The sequence below is a fragment of the Rutilus rutilus genome, assembly GCF_951802725.1.
Source record: "Rutilus rutilus genome assembly, chromosome: 16".
NCBI classification, from domain to species: domain Eukaryota; kingdom Metazoa; phylum Chordata; class Actinopteri; order Cypriniformes; family Leuciscidae; genus Rutilus; species Rutilus rutilus.
The window spans coordinates 34,932,285-34,951,382 of NC_140224.1; the positions used below are offsets into that span (position 1 = coordinate 34,932,285).

At 37.6% G+C, this 19,098-nt stretch overlaps 1 protein-coding gene and 1 long non-coding RNA gene across 5 annotated transcripts in view; both read right to left on the reverse strand.

Moving 5' to 3' along the window:
- LOC311305915 (uncharacterized protein) overlaps window positions 1–19,098 on the reverse strand; it is a 258,116-nt gene that overhangs the window by 193,323 nt on the left and 45,695 nt on the right. The window lies entirely within an intron of this gene.
- Window positions 1,770–13,762, reverse strand: LOC311305918. Its single transcript, XR_014630093.1, has 5 exons — window positions 13,677–13,762; window positions 4,995–5,074; window positions 4,267–4,548; window positions 2,659–2,688; window positions 1,770–2,292 (listed from the first exon to the last, which is right to left on the reverse strand). It is a non-coding gene; the product is annotated as an uncharacterized lncRNA (long non-coding RNA).

The window sequence follows — 19,098 nt, forward strand, 5'->3', positions numbered from 1 at the left end:
CTGTGCGTGTTTCAGGCATGTTTACAAACTAAAAAGAGTGAATCATTATTTTATTACAATGCTGAGTGACATTTTGATGACCTCACTTATTATTTATTTGTAATATTGTAAATAATAAATATTATAATTTTATTTATTATTGATTTAAATGTATTTTATTTGTGTTTTGTCCTTTTTAAATCTAACATTTATATAAATATCTTGTTGTTTATATAGAAGGCCCTTTATTCCAGTAAATATTGAGTACAATAGGTTTTGAATTTGGCAGTTTTGTAAATTTGCTTGTCATCAACCAAGTTGTCATTCTTAAATTGCATGCATTATATCAGCTATAAGCCACCTTGCAGTAGATATTAAATAGGTACTGAAAAACTTAAATGAAAATAAGATGTCATTATTTGTTCAGTTTTTAAATCAGTCAGTCAGTTTTTCCATCTGTTCTCACTGGCATGTTGTCACACACACACACACACACACACACACACACACACACACACACACACACACACACACACACACTCTATGGCCCTTTCATCTGAGCGTTTCTCATTTGTTGTGGACTCAAAATATGTGATTGAATTCATCACACTTGATTTTATCTGATGAATGAGTGATTTGATCTCAACTCTGAATGCTTGACATTTGACAGTTGTTTGTTTTTATCAGCTGTTGGATCATTTAGTTTTATCTCTCAGGACAGTAAACATGTCACTCAAACAGAAGAGTATATGGTGTTAAGGTTAGACAAGATCATGGGTTCGATTCTTGGGGAATGCATGAACTGATTAAATGTAAACCTTGATTGTAAGGTGCTTTTGGATAAAAACATCTGCCAAATTCATAAATATACTTCATTGCTCATATTTCAGAAAATGAATCTCAAGGTTGATCTAAACTTATAGTAAAATCATTAGGCTTTGGCTTATACTAAAACTGAAATCATTCTGCAAATCTCTTCTAAATCTATGAATATCTATTGGCATAAACTCAGATGATCTCTGTGCGGCTACCCTTCACCCACTTTAGTTTTACTGGTATACTGTATGTGATGAGAAAAAAAAGGTTTTCACAGGCGAGAGTATCACAGGCGTGTTTATTTATTACATTTTTCTTAAAAAGAATCCTGTACAAAACCACATTGTTTCCAGCATTAGAAAATTGCAAGTACAGAACATTAAAAGTAAAAAATATATATATTTAATTTTATTTATATAAAAAAAACTTTGATATAATTGACCAAATTCAAAATTGACATTCATTATTTTATTGCATTGCTTCTTAATGTTCACACAGGCTTGACTTTATTAAAAATAAAGGTGCCATGAAGAACCAAAAAGGGATTTTCACGTCGATGACACAGAAGAAACATTTTCATTTTTGTGAAAAGTTCTTTAAAGAACCATTTTTTTCCTTAGTGCCATAAAGAACCTTTTTTGGTACTACAAAGAACTCTTTTTTTTTTTTTTAAGGTTCTACAAAGAACCACTGCGGTTCTTCCATTTCTTCCAGATCAGTATCCACACATTTATTCATTTTATTTAATATGTTGTAAAAAAAAAAAAAAAAAAAATCTAGAAGTAACTAGACTTGACAAGATATATTATTAAAATGTTTATTGCATTTACAGCATACATCAATTCAGTATAAATCATACCTCAGTACTGTGTGTGTGCATTTAATAGGGATGTGCACTGCAGGCTTACTCAAGCTTATTTGGACAGTGATGATCGATCATATTTTTTTTTATCTTGGGCCACTAATCCATCTAATTAATATTTAAGCAATATAAGCACTATATAACAATGTTATACTGTACACACACACACACACACACACACACACACACACACACACACACAAATAGAGATCAATGATATATAATTGTTTCCCAGAAATCAATATAAAACAGAAACATAGTGTTAAAACCTACACTACTATTATACTACTATACTATTATACACTATTTAGATAGATTATATAGAGTTATATAGTTCACCAGTCTGAGGTTTAACAGATACTGTATGTACAGATATAGTTTACTGGAGTTCCTATAAAGCTTTTGTCTTTCATGATCTTCACATTTAAAGTCAAACAAAACTTTCATTCTGCTGAGTCAAATCTCATTTTCTGGACAGTTGTTCTTGTCATCATCGTATTTTTCGCCCAGAATCATCTTCTTTTGCAATACACAAGGTTTTTAGTTTCGTTTACTTTTGTAAATGATTGTCATTATGATGATGATGATGATGATGATGACGATGACGATGACGATGACGATGAAACAGCCCACAACTACAGTGATAACAAAATTATTAGATGGAGGATCCTCTTCTAATCCATGAAAAGGTGCAATTAATGGTTTAAATAATTGTTTAAATCATAAAGTCAACTTCAGCCAATCAAACATCAGACAGTCAGATTCTCCACACAAACTTCACAAAACATTTCTGCTGCTGAGAATCTGATCAAACTGATTTCTTGACACACAGACCAGATCTAAACATCTCTAAAATCACGCGGACTGAAATATCTTGAGAGATTTCACAAATTGGAAACTATGACTTTTAAAATTATAAATATGCTGAAAAGAGACTATAGAGCAGTTTTCTGTGTTCCATAAGTAACACGGAGCTCAATAATCAATAATAGAATGTATACCTTTCTTTCCAGGTCCTTGTTTACTGGGCTCTGTTAACAGATTTTAAACCACTGTTAGTAGATTGAAAATAAAAGTACAGTTGCAAACATTTATTCAATTATAAACAGCAGTATTAAACACTGTACCTGCTGTATTCACAGTGAATTCTGTTGTTTTATTTCCACAATTTGTTTGCACAAAGAATCTGAACGGTCCAGTCATTACTGTAGTTGAATTGAAGCTGCATGTGAAGTTTTTTCTCTGTGAGCCTTTAGGAAACTTTTCTCCACAGATTTCGGAGTCATTATATTTATCAGGGTATAGAAACTTATACACTGTAATGTTGCATTCAGAGTTCTTCTGAGAGACGCTGCAGGTGAAAGTTACTTCTTTCCTCACAGTCCCAGCTAACAATTTTTGGTTCCCATAACGTTAGTTTTTAGTACCCAGAACATTTTCAGAATGTTAGTTTATGGTTCCCAGAACGTTATTTTTTATGGTAACCACCCAGCAACGTTCTGGGAACGTTATTTTATTGTTACATAAAAATAAAACCAAAAAAGAACGTTCCCCTAACGTAAGTATTTGGTTCCCAAAAAAATAACCAAAAAATAACATTAGGGGAACGTTCTGTGTTAACTGGGGTTCCAGTCACATCCTCACAGCTTACACTGATGTCATCTGAAAAAAATACAAGGGTCATATAATACAGCAACTGAACAATAATAATAAAAAAAAAAATGTATATAGCATCTTTAGTATATAATTATATAATTATTATATTATATATAGTATATAATTATATATAGTATATAATTTTTTGTGTTTTGAACACATCATGTGTCTGTGTTTTTTTTGTGTTTTGAACACATCATGTGTCTGTGTCCATGTGAATCATATAATAAACATTGACTCTTTCATTATTAGAGCACCTATTCATAAATTAAACCACTGCATTACGTGTTTTTGTACATTAAAGTTTGAACAGGATTTAATCTCTGGTAATGGGAGGGTCACATATTTTATTATTTATTATGAATTAGAGCTTATATATTCAATAGTAATATATACACTATCTGTATGCAACATCCTGGCTGTTTCTTTTAACCATGTGCATCAGAGTCAGTAGAGAAACACAAGATCATGTAGTCTTGACTGAAAATACGATTTTGTGGTCGTAGATGGTCTGCTCACGCTCTTTAACCTCGCGCACGAGCAGACCAGAATAGATGCTCTCTGGAGACGCGCTCAGTCTTTCCGCTTGCTCATTCCATCATGTAAATAGCAATCCGCCATGAGCAACTGGCTTTTGTATACTTTGTACTGACACTGTTTGGTTTATTGCACGGTAAGCCCAAAACACACCCACTACTCAATATGAGAATAAGTCCAACCTTTTTAGACCATGCACCGGGAGTTTTTTTCCCATCGTTAAACTAGCAAAAGTGGTTTAAGACATGCCCTGAGTGCAACTGCGCCAAGCGCTTTAGACCATGTGCTTAGATCGTTAAAACAGATTACAGAGCATCATAAAACAGCAGAAATTGACAAACCTGCAATCAAATATCATAAAAATTTACATTTGCAAACATTTATTGAATTATAATAAAAATTATTTTATACAGTACCTGTTATGTTCACGGTGAAATTTGTTTTTAATGGTACAGTTTTCATTTGCACAAAGAATCCGAATTCTCCCGTCATTGCTGTAGTTGGACTGAAGCTGCATGTGAAGCGGTTTCTCTGTTCACAGGGGAACTCTTCTCTACAGATTTCTGTTTTGTCTGTATATTTCATAAACTTGGACAATTTAATGCAGCCTTGAGAGTTATTCCGAAAGACGCTGCAGTTGAGAGTTACTTCTTCACCCACAGTTCCAGTCACATTCTCACAGCTTACACTGATGTCATCTGAAAAATAACAATGTATATCATATAATACTGAACAATAATAAAGATCTGTTTTTTTTGTTTGTTTTTTTTTACATCTCATTAAAGTTTTAACCAGACTTCTTATGCCTGTGTCCATGTCAATCATATAATAAATATACTGTTACTCTTTCATTAGAGAACCTATTCATAAATTAAACCACTGCATTATGTGTTTTTGAGTTTTAATATGATTTAATCTCTGGTAATGGGAGGGTCACAAGGGCTGTAATTGATTTTGTTCAAAATTAAATCTGAATTTGAATCCCTGGATGTAATACTCAGAGCCATAAACACATGGATACACTTGCAAAAAGAGCCACTTGTGTTTTATTAATAAATGTAATTTTGTTTTCTTCATTATCTTAGATGTATTCCCTCCTCAAAATTCTCACACACTCTTTCTAGGGGAAAGTTTATTCTCTTACGTTTAACTTGACAGACAGCAGTAAAAGTCCAAACCAGAATGAACAGTTGCACTGCATTTACAGCATTCATGCTTTTCATTCTGCAACAGAAAGAAAATACATACATTTGCATCAAGAGTGAAACTGAAACAACTAGGACTAATAAGGAAGAGCTAGAGATTAAATTAGAGACGATTTACTGAAAGCTCGGCAGAATGTCATATTTAGATTAAAAGTTTTGTTAGGAAACAAAAATTCTGCCATCATTTGAACATAGCGAAGCAACGTGGACAATATATATGAAATGACATGTGGGTGATTGAAAATGACAATTTCATTTTTCTTTATACCACAGGGCTGGTTATTTCTCACTAGTTAGGTAATAATGGCACTGTTTTTGAAGCAGATAAACTGAATTAGAAAATAATGAACACATGTAACGGGCACTCCACTTTTATTTTCTTATTATTCAATGGCCCCTTGTCAATTATTCCTTACATAATGAATCATGCATTCATTTTGAGGGGATGAAGGGACGTGTGAGTGCAGAATACAACCGCGAAACCACAAGATTTATTAAAGCACAGAGAACACAATGAAAAACATCCTCTCGTGGAAATATTTCTGCTGAGCCACGACAGAAATTTGCAAGGTATGGACTTTGAACTACAAAGATTGCGACACCACAACAAGAAGCTAATTGGAAGCAACGTTTATTAATTAGAGCACAATAAATAAAAGACACCGGATGCATCTTACATCTGTGTTCATGGAGTTTATACACGTTAATTACTTGCTCACTCCTATTACCAATACCACAGCGGCTTAATGGAAAGCTGTTACAATTTCTATTGCAATGTCTTCACTGGCTGAACTCAAAAGCACGGTAACAATGCAACACAGACAAATTTGTCACAAACACACACACACACACACACACACACACACACACACACACACTACAGTTTAGTAGGCTATTCCTAGACATTTTGAAATGAGAAAACTTAAAAAAAAATGTGTAAATTACATAATACAAACCCAGCATATATTGAAGATTTTTTGGGGACAAGGAGTGTGTCGTTGCTTTATCTGTTTACCTGAACACATTTTGTTCTTTGTAAGGCACATTGTTTAGTAAAGCTGCTTTTGAACATCTGTCACACACACACATCACATGGACTTTTTGTCACGTTTGTCAAAAGGCTTGTTCGACTTGAACAGGTGTTGTGCCAAATTATTATTGCAAAATCTCTCCCAGGTAAACAGGGTTTTTAATGGATTGCATCACCTCTACATGCAATCCTTAAACATGTCTCAAAATATGAATGAAGTTCGCCTAATATTTTCCATCATTACAAACGATACAAGTCACAACTGTTGTCCCTCAAGCGAGGTGCTTCCCCCATGATGTGTTAGGGAGACGTTCACTTTAATAAACATGCATTTATAATCACTTTGGAATCCAAATATATGCAATGAAATGAAATTACATTACAATCCTGCATTTAGCAGACACTTTTATCCAAAATGTCTTATAATAGAGGAACAAAAGCAATTTAGAGATTATTTTCATGAGAGAGTTTTTTTCTACTAAACTTAAACCCCACCCATGAAAGAACCTGTCACTGTGAAATCTCTCCCTCGTCAAACAGGGTTTTTAATGGATTGCATCACCTCTACATGCATTTGTTGAACCATGTGTGAAAATATGATTGAAGTCTAATATTTTCCATCATTAAACAATACATGTCACAACTGTTGTGCCTTGAGCGAGCTGCTTGCTTCCCATGTTTAGGGAGACTTTCACTTTATTTAAAGTGGCTTTATGATCATTGCTTTGTAATATAGCAGTGGGATGGTTGGAACTCAACTGGCCTAATTCTTCGGTTAGAAAGAACTGCAGCAACTCCAGAGTGAACTTGTCCATTCTCAATATTTATTAGGCCATAAAATTGCAAGTCCTAGACAGGTTTGCGTGATATATAGCCTAGAGGAGAGTGGGGCACAACGTAACGCGGGGCTAGTTGTAACACACTTGTTTTAAATACTTCCACACATGCTAGCATGACGAAACTTGGTGTATTTACTAGTTGCCATATCAACACAATATAGAGAAAAAATTGCGCCAAAATTAAAAAACTTTTGGAAGATATCCATAGACATTTATTAAACCATAGCAAGCGTAAATTTCTTACTTAAGTTAATTTTTCATCTCTATTTTTTGTTTATTTAAAATTAGACAAATCTGATATTATTTTAATCTCCAATATGTTATTTTAACAGTTGAGATAGTCCTTTAATGCTTCGCTAACTAGCAGAAGACACTAGCCGGGTTTAAATCCCAGTTGTGCAGTCGGGGCATGTTGTCACACTGAGTTCGTCTCCGGTTACTTGACTGTAACCTTGTTCCCTGAGAAAGCGGAACGAGATGCTGCGCTGCTCAGCGCATTGGGAACGTCTTTAATCGTGACCAGCTGTGAATATTGTGTATAACACGTCAATGAAATTGACCCGGAGGCAATATAGCCTCGGTCGGTGACGTCATCGGCGCGCCCCCGCGACACGAGGCTATAAGTAGATGAGCCACAGGTGCATCGTCAGGATATTTTGTCTGAAGAGCAGTCCTGGGACATCTTCAGCACGGCAAAGTAGCGCAGCATCTCGTTCCGCTTTCTCAGGGAACAAGGTTACAGTCAAGTAACCGGAGACGTTCCCTTTCGAAAGCTACAATCGATGCTGCGCTGCTCAGCGCATTGGGAACGAGAATACCCACGCCGCCATGCTTGAACATGTCTGGACTCCCACGGTTGTGCAGGTGTGTTTCACAAGAACGTAAGAAGGTCTAGACATTAGCTTGCGATGTCGACTCAAGGACATGAGAGCCCGGAGTGGCATGAACATCCAAACTATAAAATCTTATGAATGTGTGCGGAAAGGACCAGCCTGCCGCATCACAAATAAACTGCAAGGGGCACCTCTTGCCAAGGCAGCAGAGGAGGCGACCCCTCTGGTGGAGTGAGCCCTTAAAGCCATTGGCGAAGCTTGACCGCGCGCCTCATAGACAAGAGCAATAGCATCCCTGACCCAATGTGACATGGTCTGCTTAGTGGCGGCAGCCATCGGTTGGGGCCCCCATAACAGACGAAAAGTCGCTCTGACTTACGCTACTAGCTAGTGCGGTGGACGTAGGCCTGAAGAGCACGGACTGGACATAGTCTATGAGATCTCTCCTGTTCCGGCGTTGTGAATGGCGGAGAGCAGAAGGCCTCAAGCGTGACAGGATGTATAGCCGAAAAAGGCACCTTAGACAGGTAATCAGGATGAGGATGCAAAATCACTTTCACCATTCCTGGGGTCTAAGCAGGGTGGCAAAATCGACAGAGCCTGCATATCCCCAATTCTTTCAAAGAAGTTATTGCCATAAGAAAAAACATCTTTAGAGTCAGAAATTTTCAGACGCTGATTCTAGAGTTTCAAAAGGTGTCTCAACCAGACCCTTCTAGGAGTACTGCTATGTCCCATGATGGGATATTGGTTTTTACGGGAGGCCTCAGTCGTCTGGCCCCACGAATGAAACAAGCGAGCAGAGGATGTCTCCCGAGTGGCACCTCGTAAACCAAGGCATGGCAAGCCAAAAGAGCGGCCAAATAAACCTTGAGAGTGGCGGGGCATGTGCCTGTTGTTAATTTTTCCTGCAGAAAATCCAGAACTGAAGCAATCTGGCAGTTGACCGGATCTGCATTATGTACAACACCTTTCAAAGACACTCCATTTGTTGGCATAACTCTTTCTAGTGGAGGAATCCCTAGCACTTAGAATGGTCTCAATAACGGCAGGCGAAAGCCCAGTGTCCCTCAGTTGGTACCCATCAGGGGCCAAACATGAAGGTTCCAGAGGTTGGGCCTGGGATGGAATATCGCGGCCTCCGTCTGAAACAGAAAGTCCCTCCTCTCCGGAATCGTCCATGGCGAGCCGTTGAGGAGAGATATTATCTCGGAGAACCAAACTCTGGCTAGAACTCCTGGGAGCAGAGAAACTGGAGGAAACGCATACAGGCACATTCTGGGCCATGTGTGCGCCATCGCATCCAGACCCAGGGGCTGGGTGATTCAGAGAGAAGTAGAGGGGACATTGCGCTTTCTGATAAGAGGCGAAGAGGTCCAACACCACTTCGTAAAATCTGGTCCAAATCTGTTTGACTACTTCTGGGTGGAGTTTCCATTCCCCTATCGGTAGTTTCTGTCTGAACAGTAAATCCGCTCCCACATTTAGGTGCCCTGAAATGTACACTGCCCTGAGTGACAGGAACTTTTCCTGGGCCCAGAGAAAGATCTGCCTCGCTATTCTGTTCAGATTGCGTGAGCACAAACCTCCCTGGTAATTTATGTAAGAGACTGCCGCTGTGCTGCACTAGGACATGACGGTCTCTCAACTGAGGGAGAAAGTATTTCAGGGCCAGAAATACAGTCATCAGCTTGAGGCAGTTGATGTGCCAATTGAGCTGATGACCCTCCCATTCCCCTTGAGCTGGACGACCACTTAAGACCGCTCCCCAGCCTATCAGGGAGACGTCTGCCGTTAGCATTCTGTGACAGCGAGACGCACCTAAAGTGGGACCCAAAGCAAGGAACCGGGGTCTGAACCACATAGAAAGGGAACGAAGCCGCAGCGCGTAACCCTTACCATAAACATGGATTTTAGAAAGTGCACGAAGCGTTCAGCGCGTGACTCACCATAAACATGGATTTTAGAAAGGACACGAAGCACTCAGCGAGTGTTCCTGCCTTTATTTGCCCTTGGGGATTGTAGTTGAAATCCCCCGTTTTGAGCCACAACTAAAATGGTCTCATGCGCAAAAGGCCCAGAGGAATCATTGTGGACGCAGCTGCCATGAGACCCATGTAATGTCCTGACCTAGCTAGATGTTGCTTAGGATGTTAAAATTGGTCCTGACACGAGCGGGAGACAATTATGCCCGATGGTGACAGAGTCTCATTTAACCCCAAACATGTTACCCTCAGGGTGGGAGAGAGAACGCCCTTGGCGTTGACCTCAGCCCCCTAGAGATAACATAGCTAGGTCGAATGGAAGGACCCAAATTGGTAAGCTTTGCCCCCAAAAGCAAACTTGGGAACCTCCTGTGTTGTGGCAATATTCTATATGAAAATATACGTCCCTCAGATCGATCGTGACAAATCAAACGTGATGTTGAATTTACGACACGATCGTCTTACCGTTAACATCTTGAACTTGAGTGCTTTAACTGTACGGTTTAAGCCTTGAAGATCGAAGATTGGACGCAACCCCCCATCCTTTTTGGGGACCAGGAAGTATCTGCTGTAATAGCCTGACTCTCTCTCTGGAAGAGGAACATGTTCTATGGCCTCTTTTCTCAGCAGAGATTGTAGCTCTTGTAACAGTACATGCGCCAGTTCCGGTCTCACGGAAGTGAATACCACGCCGTTGAAACGCGGAGGACGATTAATAAATTGGATTCTATCCTATTTGTACTGTACTTAATACCCACATAGAAAAACCTGGCAGAAGTTTCCACGCTGCCAGACTCTCTGAGAGTGGTATCAACTTAACACTTCCTTTTGAGGTGATGTTAGATGTTCCGTGTCCTGGATGACAGCAGAAAAGCAACAGAACATCTAACATTTCGCTGGAAACCGCTGCTCCCCGAATCACCAGAGGTGGCGAGGAAGTACATGGTTTCGTGAGGGTGTCAGGTAGGAGCTGTTTGATTTACATGTCTCGTCCCATAGGGGCACACCCCCACAGACCTGGGACAAAACAACCCTCAGGATTTTGTCTTAGGTCTATTATGCAGCTGCTGAGTACAACGAGCCGGTCCCCAGTTTTCACGAGGGGGAGCGCAACTCGTTACACTCTGCTTTTGAACCCTCCTAAAATGATGATGAGCAAAAAGAAGAGAAGAAAATGTCTCTTCAGACTGGCCCATCATCGTATAACCACACAGCCCCGCACCCATGATAGTCTTAATACGTCAAGGGCACAAAGATGCACGAAGAATAAGGTTTTCCCATAACCGAGTTAACGTCATGGAGATCCTCAAGGAGGGCAGTCTAGCTGTAATCCGACCATCACTCAAGTCACCACCAGAACATCTCAAACGTTTTACCATAACGAGAGATGTGTTCAGAGGCAGCTTTAATTCTTCAGAATTAAATGTGTCCAGAAAACAGCCAGACAATATTATATTATATATAATACATACATATATATGTATAATTATATTATATTATATAAATATTATATATATAAATATAAATATCAGTTCCTCAGCAATAAACACATCCCAATCAGACAAGCAAACACGGTCTGGATGAGAGGCTGTGTTTAAATCTTTCATAAGATCAACCTGGTATGCTTTTCACACGGCCATGGTGTACAACGCAGTACCAGCCTAACCGCTGAAAATGCATCTGATAATATGATCCCAGGGGAGAGATAGCCCGCGATCGTCTCTCCAAACTGAGGCAATATCATATAATCGCGTGCCCTCGCACCCGCGATAGTAGAATGGCTCGATGTCGAGGACACAAGACATAAATATTTACAATCTTTATTTATTTATAGACTGTGTTTTATGTGACTCTTTTTGTTGTGATCAGATCAATCTGGTCACTGCACAAGCGATCGCCACGAGCGATCTCCTTTTATCATCACGGGAGAAACGCTCGGAGGCGACAAACCCACGAGATCAATGTCCTCTGCCCGAGCCGAAGAAGCGCCGAGGCACGCTTCGGTAGTCAGGCAAAAGGACATCGCGATCTGGAGAGAGAGCGAGCGATAGGGAACCAACGTCTCTCGCTTCTCAGCCAGATCGCACGCTAGCCCCACAATCTTTATGGGCGCTACCCCTTGAAATAAGCAAAGCGAACGCAAGCACTTAACTGTAAACATTCCACAGTGCTCGCAATCACCATGCTCAAATGCAAGGGCAGCATGTTCTTTCCCAAACAAAGCAAGCAGTAAGTGTGTGTATCCAGTTCTGACATGGAATGGGAGCATGGAGGAACACAACACTTATTGTTTTGTTGGCTCATTTCTCCTCTTTTTAAACTCTTTGATGTGCGAGAGAGAAAAGGCTTGAGAAATGAGAAATTTTCTGCACACTGCCTGAATAAACTAACTCCTAGCAAAGATCTGTAGCAGATAAAAGGTAGAGAGAGAGAGTTTTGACGTTCACACATGCACAGTAATGGTCTGAAGACAAAAGACCTGACGATGCACCTGACCTGTGGCTCATCTACTTATAGCCTCGTGTCGCGGGGGCGCGCCGATGACGTCACCGACCGAGGCTATATTGCCTCCGGGTCAATTTCATTGACGTGTTATACACAATATTCACAGCTGGTCACGATTAAAGACGTTCCCAATGCGCTGAGCAGCGCAGCATCGATTGTAGCTTTCGAAAGGGAAACAATGTGCCCCTATTAGAAATATGCTATTATATTCTATACTTGTATTAATTCGGTAACACTTTATTTTGATGGTCCCTTTTGAACATTCTCTTGACTATATAACTTTGCAACTACATGTCAACTAACTCTTATTAGAGCATTAGTAGACTGTTTGCTTAATATCTGATAACTCTTTATTGTGATGATCCTCCAACAGACATTCTACTAACTATAAGTAACTTTGCAACTACATGTCAACTTATTCTAACCCTAACCCTACCAGTCTATTAATACTCTGCTAACACTCTAATGAGGGTTAGTAGACATGTAGGTGCAATGTTACTTATAGTCAACAGAATGTGTTAAAGGGACCATCAAAATAAAGTGAAACATTTAATTATTAAAAAAATGCCATTATTTTATATGAAAAAGTTAATAATTGTATTTTATTTAGAAAATATTTTAGTTTGTCTTGTATATAATTTTTTTTTATTATTAGATCAGATAACAATTTAAGCTGTCATATGGTCATGTTACAATGTACCCCACCTATGGAGCATGTTGTCACATTTCACTTCCATTCTTTGGTATATCAAGAAAAAAGTATATAGCCTACTGTAATAATAAAACAAAACCACATAATTGTACTAGACATGTGGGAAATTAATGTGGGAAAAAATAAATACTCTGAACCATAAGTAGATTTACACAAACTGAGAAAGTCAAAAAGCGTTACTTTGTGCCCCGCTCTCCCCTACACATAAAAGTTGTTTCTGTGGGAGAACAAAATAAGGATGATAAATATAAATGATATGACAGATTATACACAGATAATACCTGTATAAATATACACGGAGAAGTTATAAAGTAACTATGAAGTGATGTATTAAGTAACAGCAAACCAGAGCTTATTGAAATATATGGGCAATAAATAAAGCTAAACAGACCGGGCTGCCGCATGCGTCAGATTACTGAAGTGTGTGCGCTTCTCTAGCATTCCCGTGCCACGTGCTCTTTGTAACATCATCATTAATACGCCGATAAGACATTGGATAAATATTTGAATCAACATATGACAAGCAACTCCCTTTCCCAAATGAATAAACATCGTTGATAAAATATGACAGGATGATTCGTCGAATATGTGACCATTGCGCCGATTGTAGGTCTAACGTTTTATTGACACAATAATATTTCTGAGGTAAAATAAACTGAATCACGCTCTGACACTCTCTGAAAAACATCTACAATGACATTAAATAGTTTTACTTACGTACTTATGAACGCACAGCAATACCACACAAGGAAAAAGGAAAATGCCAGGAAAACTCCACCTTGGTACTGGTAACGCTGCCGCATACATTTTTTTTGCGCATACATCAGCCAAGTATGCTCAAGTTCTGCTGGGAATTTTGTACAATAATAGTGTGCCTCACAGATACTTTTCTATTCGTTCACGGTTTTGGCTTCACGCATTTGAAGGTCGGCCATTTGACTTCTTCAATTGGGATAACCGGCGCCAAAACATGAATTATTACAGAAGAATAAATGCAAGAGAACATATTAAAAAAAAAGAAAACAATTTATTTCCTTGCAGCGAGTGTGACAGGAGACAACGCGTTATATTGAGCGTCCAGCAACGTCAGTAAACAACAGTCGTGATCACAGCCATTTGACTGCTTTGGGATAACCGGCCACAAAACATCAATCATACAAAATAACATAATCATTTCAACAGATGCAGCCATAATTGCCTAAGTGATATTAAAAAAAAAAAAAAAAAAAAAAAAAACTTAGGCAATTATGCTATGAGGCTAACGATATTAAATGAGCTAGAGAGGAAGGAACAGAAAAACTGGCAAAAATAAATGGTTTCTGAAACTTGCCAAAAGGCAGACTGCCAGACACTGCCAGGTCACGTGACATGCCAGTGGCTCCTGCCAGCCAGCTGAAGATTGAACCCCTACTGGACGCAAATCAGCACAAGCATGACCTTTTGGTTGAGCTAAAAAGAGTCAGAGTCAGAGAATAGCCTATTACATGTGCCCAAATAATGTGATTATTTCCAATTGCCAGAGTAGCCTGAGGAATATCGCAGAGACCTCTTCATTCAGATTAGCCCATTTTACATGCAATTTTCATTATTCTGTTTATTCACTAAGATATTTTTTTATTGACGCAATTATTCACATACCCCAATTTACCCCAATTTAATTTTGAAATCAAGTAGTTGATTTCAAATGCAAAACACATTTCATTTTAGATTTTTTTTTCTTTCTTTTTTTTCGGTGCCATGCCTAAAGTGTTTTTATAATACCACATTATATTCATGTCACTAAACATTAACTCAATTTCTTCATCACCCAAAAAATGTGATGCCTTCTTTATCACGAATTTTTACGAATCTGCGTGTGACAACGTCATTTGTGTAGGCCTACATTACAACAATCACATGTGTACTTTGGTCAGAGAGGAACAGATGTGATTAAGAGTTTACATGTCTGTTTATTGTGATTAAAATCTGCATACGCCACATATATCACTGCGAAATGGTTACTACAAATATGAGCTTAATCACATCAAGTTGATTGAAGAATTGTGTTTACATTTGGTAAAGTTGAATTTTCACTATTATAATCACATTAAAAGTAGGCTATCATGAGATGTTATATCTGAGGCACATGTGCCGAATTCTGACCCCCGCCAGATTACTGACACCCACCGATTTAAAAGTCAAAACAAAAGACTTGAACAGGTGCAGTTCACAGTCTTGTACATCATTGTCAGTCAGTGTCAGCATCAGGAATGAAAAATACACTGGTCAAAGAGTAACCTGCACAACAAACATATACAGTGTGATGAAATTACATTACAATCATGCATTTAGCAGACACTTTTATCCAAAGTGACTTACAATTGAAGAACAAAATCAATTTATCATAAAACCAACAATAGTCAAATTCAGGTGGAGGTTTTGCTGCTCATTCCACCTGAGAGGAGCAGAGAGAGTGAAGGGTCTGGACCCTCTTCTTCTATGATTGATGAAATGTTCTTATATGTTCCAGACTGAATTTCTCTGAAAACTCTATGGTGGCCCTTTCATCTGATCGTTTCAGTTGTTTTGGACTGATTGAATTTAAGGCAACACTAAAGATAATTTTTTACCTTAAAATAATGTTTCAAAGATCGTTTCAGTGGTTCGTAACAGGGTGAAAGGCACTTCTGCATTCGCTTTGCGACCCTACAGTATATCTGCTATAACCGCAAGTTTGCCAGACCGGGTAGCGTTTCTGTAGTTCGAATGAGACATAAGAAACTGCAAATTTGACTTGCTTTACGGCAAGCATTGCAATAGTCATTATTTAGCTTTTCTTCGTTTCTGATGTCGCAATACATTTCATAAAATCATGCAACATACTCTACCTTGTTTGTGGACATCGTTCATTCCATAAACTGCGAGCTTACGCGCGACAGAAGGCTGCAGTAGGCTAAATTATTTTCGACAGCGGTAATGGATAATTCCGCTTTCAACCTGTAGGGGGACCGAAGAGGAAAAGTTATTTGGTGTTGCTTTAACACACTTGATTTGAAGTGATCTCATGTGAACTCTGAATGCTCCACACCTGACAGTTTGCTTTTATCAGCTGTAGGATCATTAGTCATTTTATTTCTCAGTAAACATGTCACTCAAACAGAAGAGTATGTGGTGGTAAAGGTTAGACAAGATAATGGGTTTGATTCTCAGAGAATGCATAAACTGATCAAATATAAACCTTGATTATAAGGCGCTTTGGATAAAAAACATCTGCCAAATGCATAAATACAAATCATTTATCATATTTCAAAGATTTAATCTCAAGGTTAATCTAAAATCATTAGGCTTTGGCTAATACTAAAACTAAAATCATGCAAATCTCTTTTAAAATCTATGAATATCTAAATATTTACTGGACAAACAGTACATTTTACTTAAATAAATATGGCATCACCCACTTTACTAGTTTAACTGGTATACTGTAAATACTGTTCTGTGTTCCCATCACCTGATTAAAAAAAGTTTCCAGATATTCATCTTTAGAGAGCATCACGTGTTTATTCATTCCAATTTTATTTTTGTTTTAATAATAAAAAATATCCTGTACAAAGACTTACTGTACACACCATTAGAAAATTGCAGATACAGAATATTAAAAGTAAAAATCATTTCCATACTTAAGGTATAATACCTCTTACCAAATTGACATTCGTTATGTACATTCCTTGAAAGTCAGAAAAAAGAGCGACACCAAACACAGTTTGGGTTTTACTGCACCGCCTCAATGTTCACACAGGCTTGACTTTAATTAATATATTAATTAATATATTTCAGTAGTTTGAGGTTTAACAGATAGTACTATGTACAGATATAGTTTACTGGAGTTAAAGCTTTTGTCTTTCATGATCTTCACATTTAAAGTCAAACAAAACTTTCATTCTGCTGAGTCAGATCTCATTTTCTGGAAAGTTGCTCTTGTCATCATCGTATTTTTCGCCCAGAAGCATCTTCTTTTGCAATGCAAGGTTTTCTGTAGTTTAGTTTTGTACATGATTGTCATTATGATGATGATGAGGATGATGAGGATGAAACAGCCCACAACTAAATCTTCTAATCCATGATTATCTCCTGTTCTTGATCCAGGATCTCTGTTATTTGGATCTGAAAAGGTGCAAATAACGGTTTAAAAGAATTGTTTAAAACATGAAGTCAACTTCAGCCTATCAAACATCAGACAGTCAGATTCTCCACACAAACTTCACAAAACATTTCTGCTGCTGAGAATCTGATCAAACTGATTTCTTGACAGACAGACCAGATCTAAACATCTCTAAAATCAAATATCTAGAGAGATTTCACAATTTGGAAACTATGATCATCAGTTTCCTTCTTATACCTTAACATCTTGAGTCATTTATTCACAGGCGATTTAAAATGATAAATATACTGATATGATATCCCTATAGACACTAAACGGCTGTTTTCTGTGTTCCAAAAGTAACAAACTCCCGACAAACAGGAAGAACCAATTAATACATACTAGAAACTATACAGAACAGAGCCAAAACATACTCTAAACATGAACAAATAAGCTCAAAACGTGACAATTATATACCTGTAATGTTCACAGTGAATTCTGTTCTTTCATTTCCACAATTTGTTTGCACAAAGAATCTGAATGGTCCAGTCATTACTGTAGTTGAACTGAAGCTGCATGTGAAGCTGTTTCTCTGTTCACAGGAGTCCTGAGGAAACTCTTTTCTACAGATTTCGGAGTAATTATATTTCTCAGGGTACAGAAACTTATAGAATTCAGTGCAGCATCCAGACTTATTCAGAGAGACGCTGCAGTTGAAAGTTACTTCTTCACTCACAGTTCCAGTCACATTCTCACAGCTTACACTGATGTCATCTGAAAAATAACAATGTATATCATATAATACAGCAACTGATCACAACACATCCAGACCTGTTGTGTCTGTGTTCATGTAAGTAATGTAAAAATTATACAGTGACTCTTTTGTGGTTTTGTACATTAGAACATCAATATAATTTGATCTTTATGGGTGACACTGCTCTCTGACTCTAATGGATTTTCCTCTATTGTGTAAATCTATAGGCCTGTATAAGGTCAATCTATGATTAAATCTATATGTGTTAATTCTCATTACATCTTAATTCTAAATATATATATATATATGAAGAGTTCAGATGCAAAAGCCTCTAAGTGCCATCTGAAATTTTCTTCTAGAATGATAATTTTTATCAAGCTCTTATATTTAAGTTCAGTAATTTCACTTAAATGGCAATGCAAATGACCTATTAATTGTCATTTAAGTGAAATTATTGAACTTAAATATACAAGCTTGATAAACATTACCATTGTAGAAGAAATTTTCAAATGGCACTTAGAGGCTTTTGCATCTGAACTCTTCATACATTAATATGATTTGATATTTTTTCGTCATGATCTTAGATTTATTCCCTCCTCAAAATTCTCACGCACTCTTTCTAGGGGAAAGTTTATTCTCTTACCATCAGCTTGACAGACAGCAGTAAAAGTCCAGACCAGAATGAACAGTTGCACTGCATTTACAGCATTCATGCTTTTGATTCTGCAATAGGAAAAAAATGACAGAAATTTGCATCAAGAGTGAAACTTAAGGACTGATAAGGAAGTACTAAAGTAGAGACGATTTACTGAAAACTCAGAAGAATGTCAGAATATCAGGATTAATTCAATCAATAAATTCTTAGATTAAATCAGTTTGGTTAGGAAACAAAAATTCTGCAATCATTTGAACATGGACAATCATTATGGTGATTTAAAGTAGTTTAAAATGACAACTGGGTGATTAAAGGATGACAATTTCATTTTTCTTTAATTAATTATTCTATAAACGGCAGCATATTCTAATGCTTATAGTGACTTATAATTTATCTAATATTGAGAATGATAATTGCACAGTAACTTTACTTCAAGCATAAGAAAATGAGAAGAAAAAAACAACTTCTTAATGTCAGAATTAAATAATTTTGCGGGCTTTCACACATAATGAATCATGCATTAATTTTGAGGTGTTGAATGAACTCACGAGTGCAAAATATAACCGCAAAATCACAAGATTTCTATTTTCAAAGGCATTATGAAATATCTGCA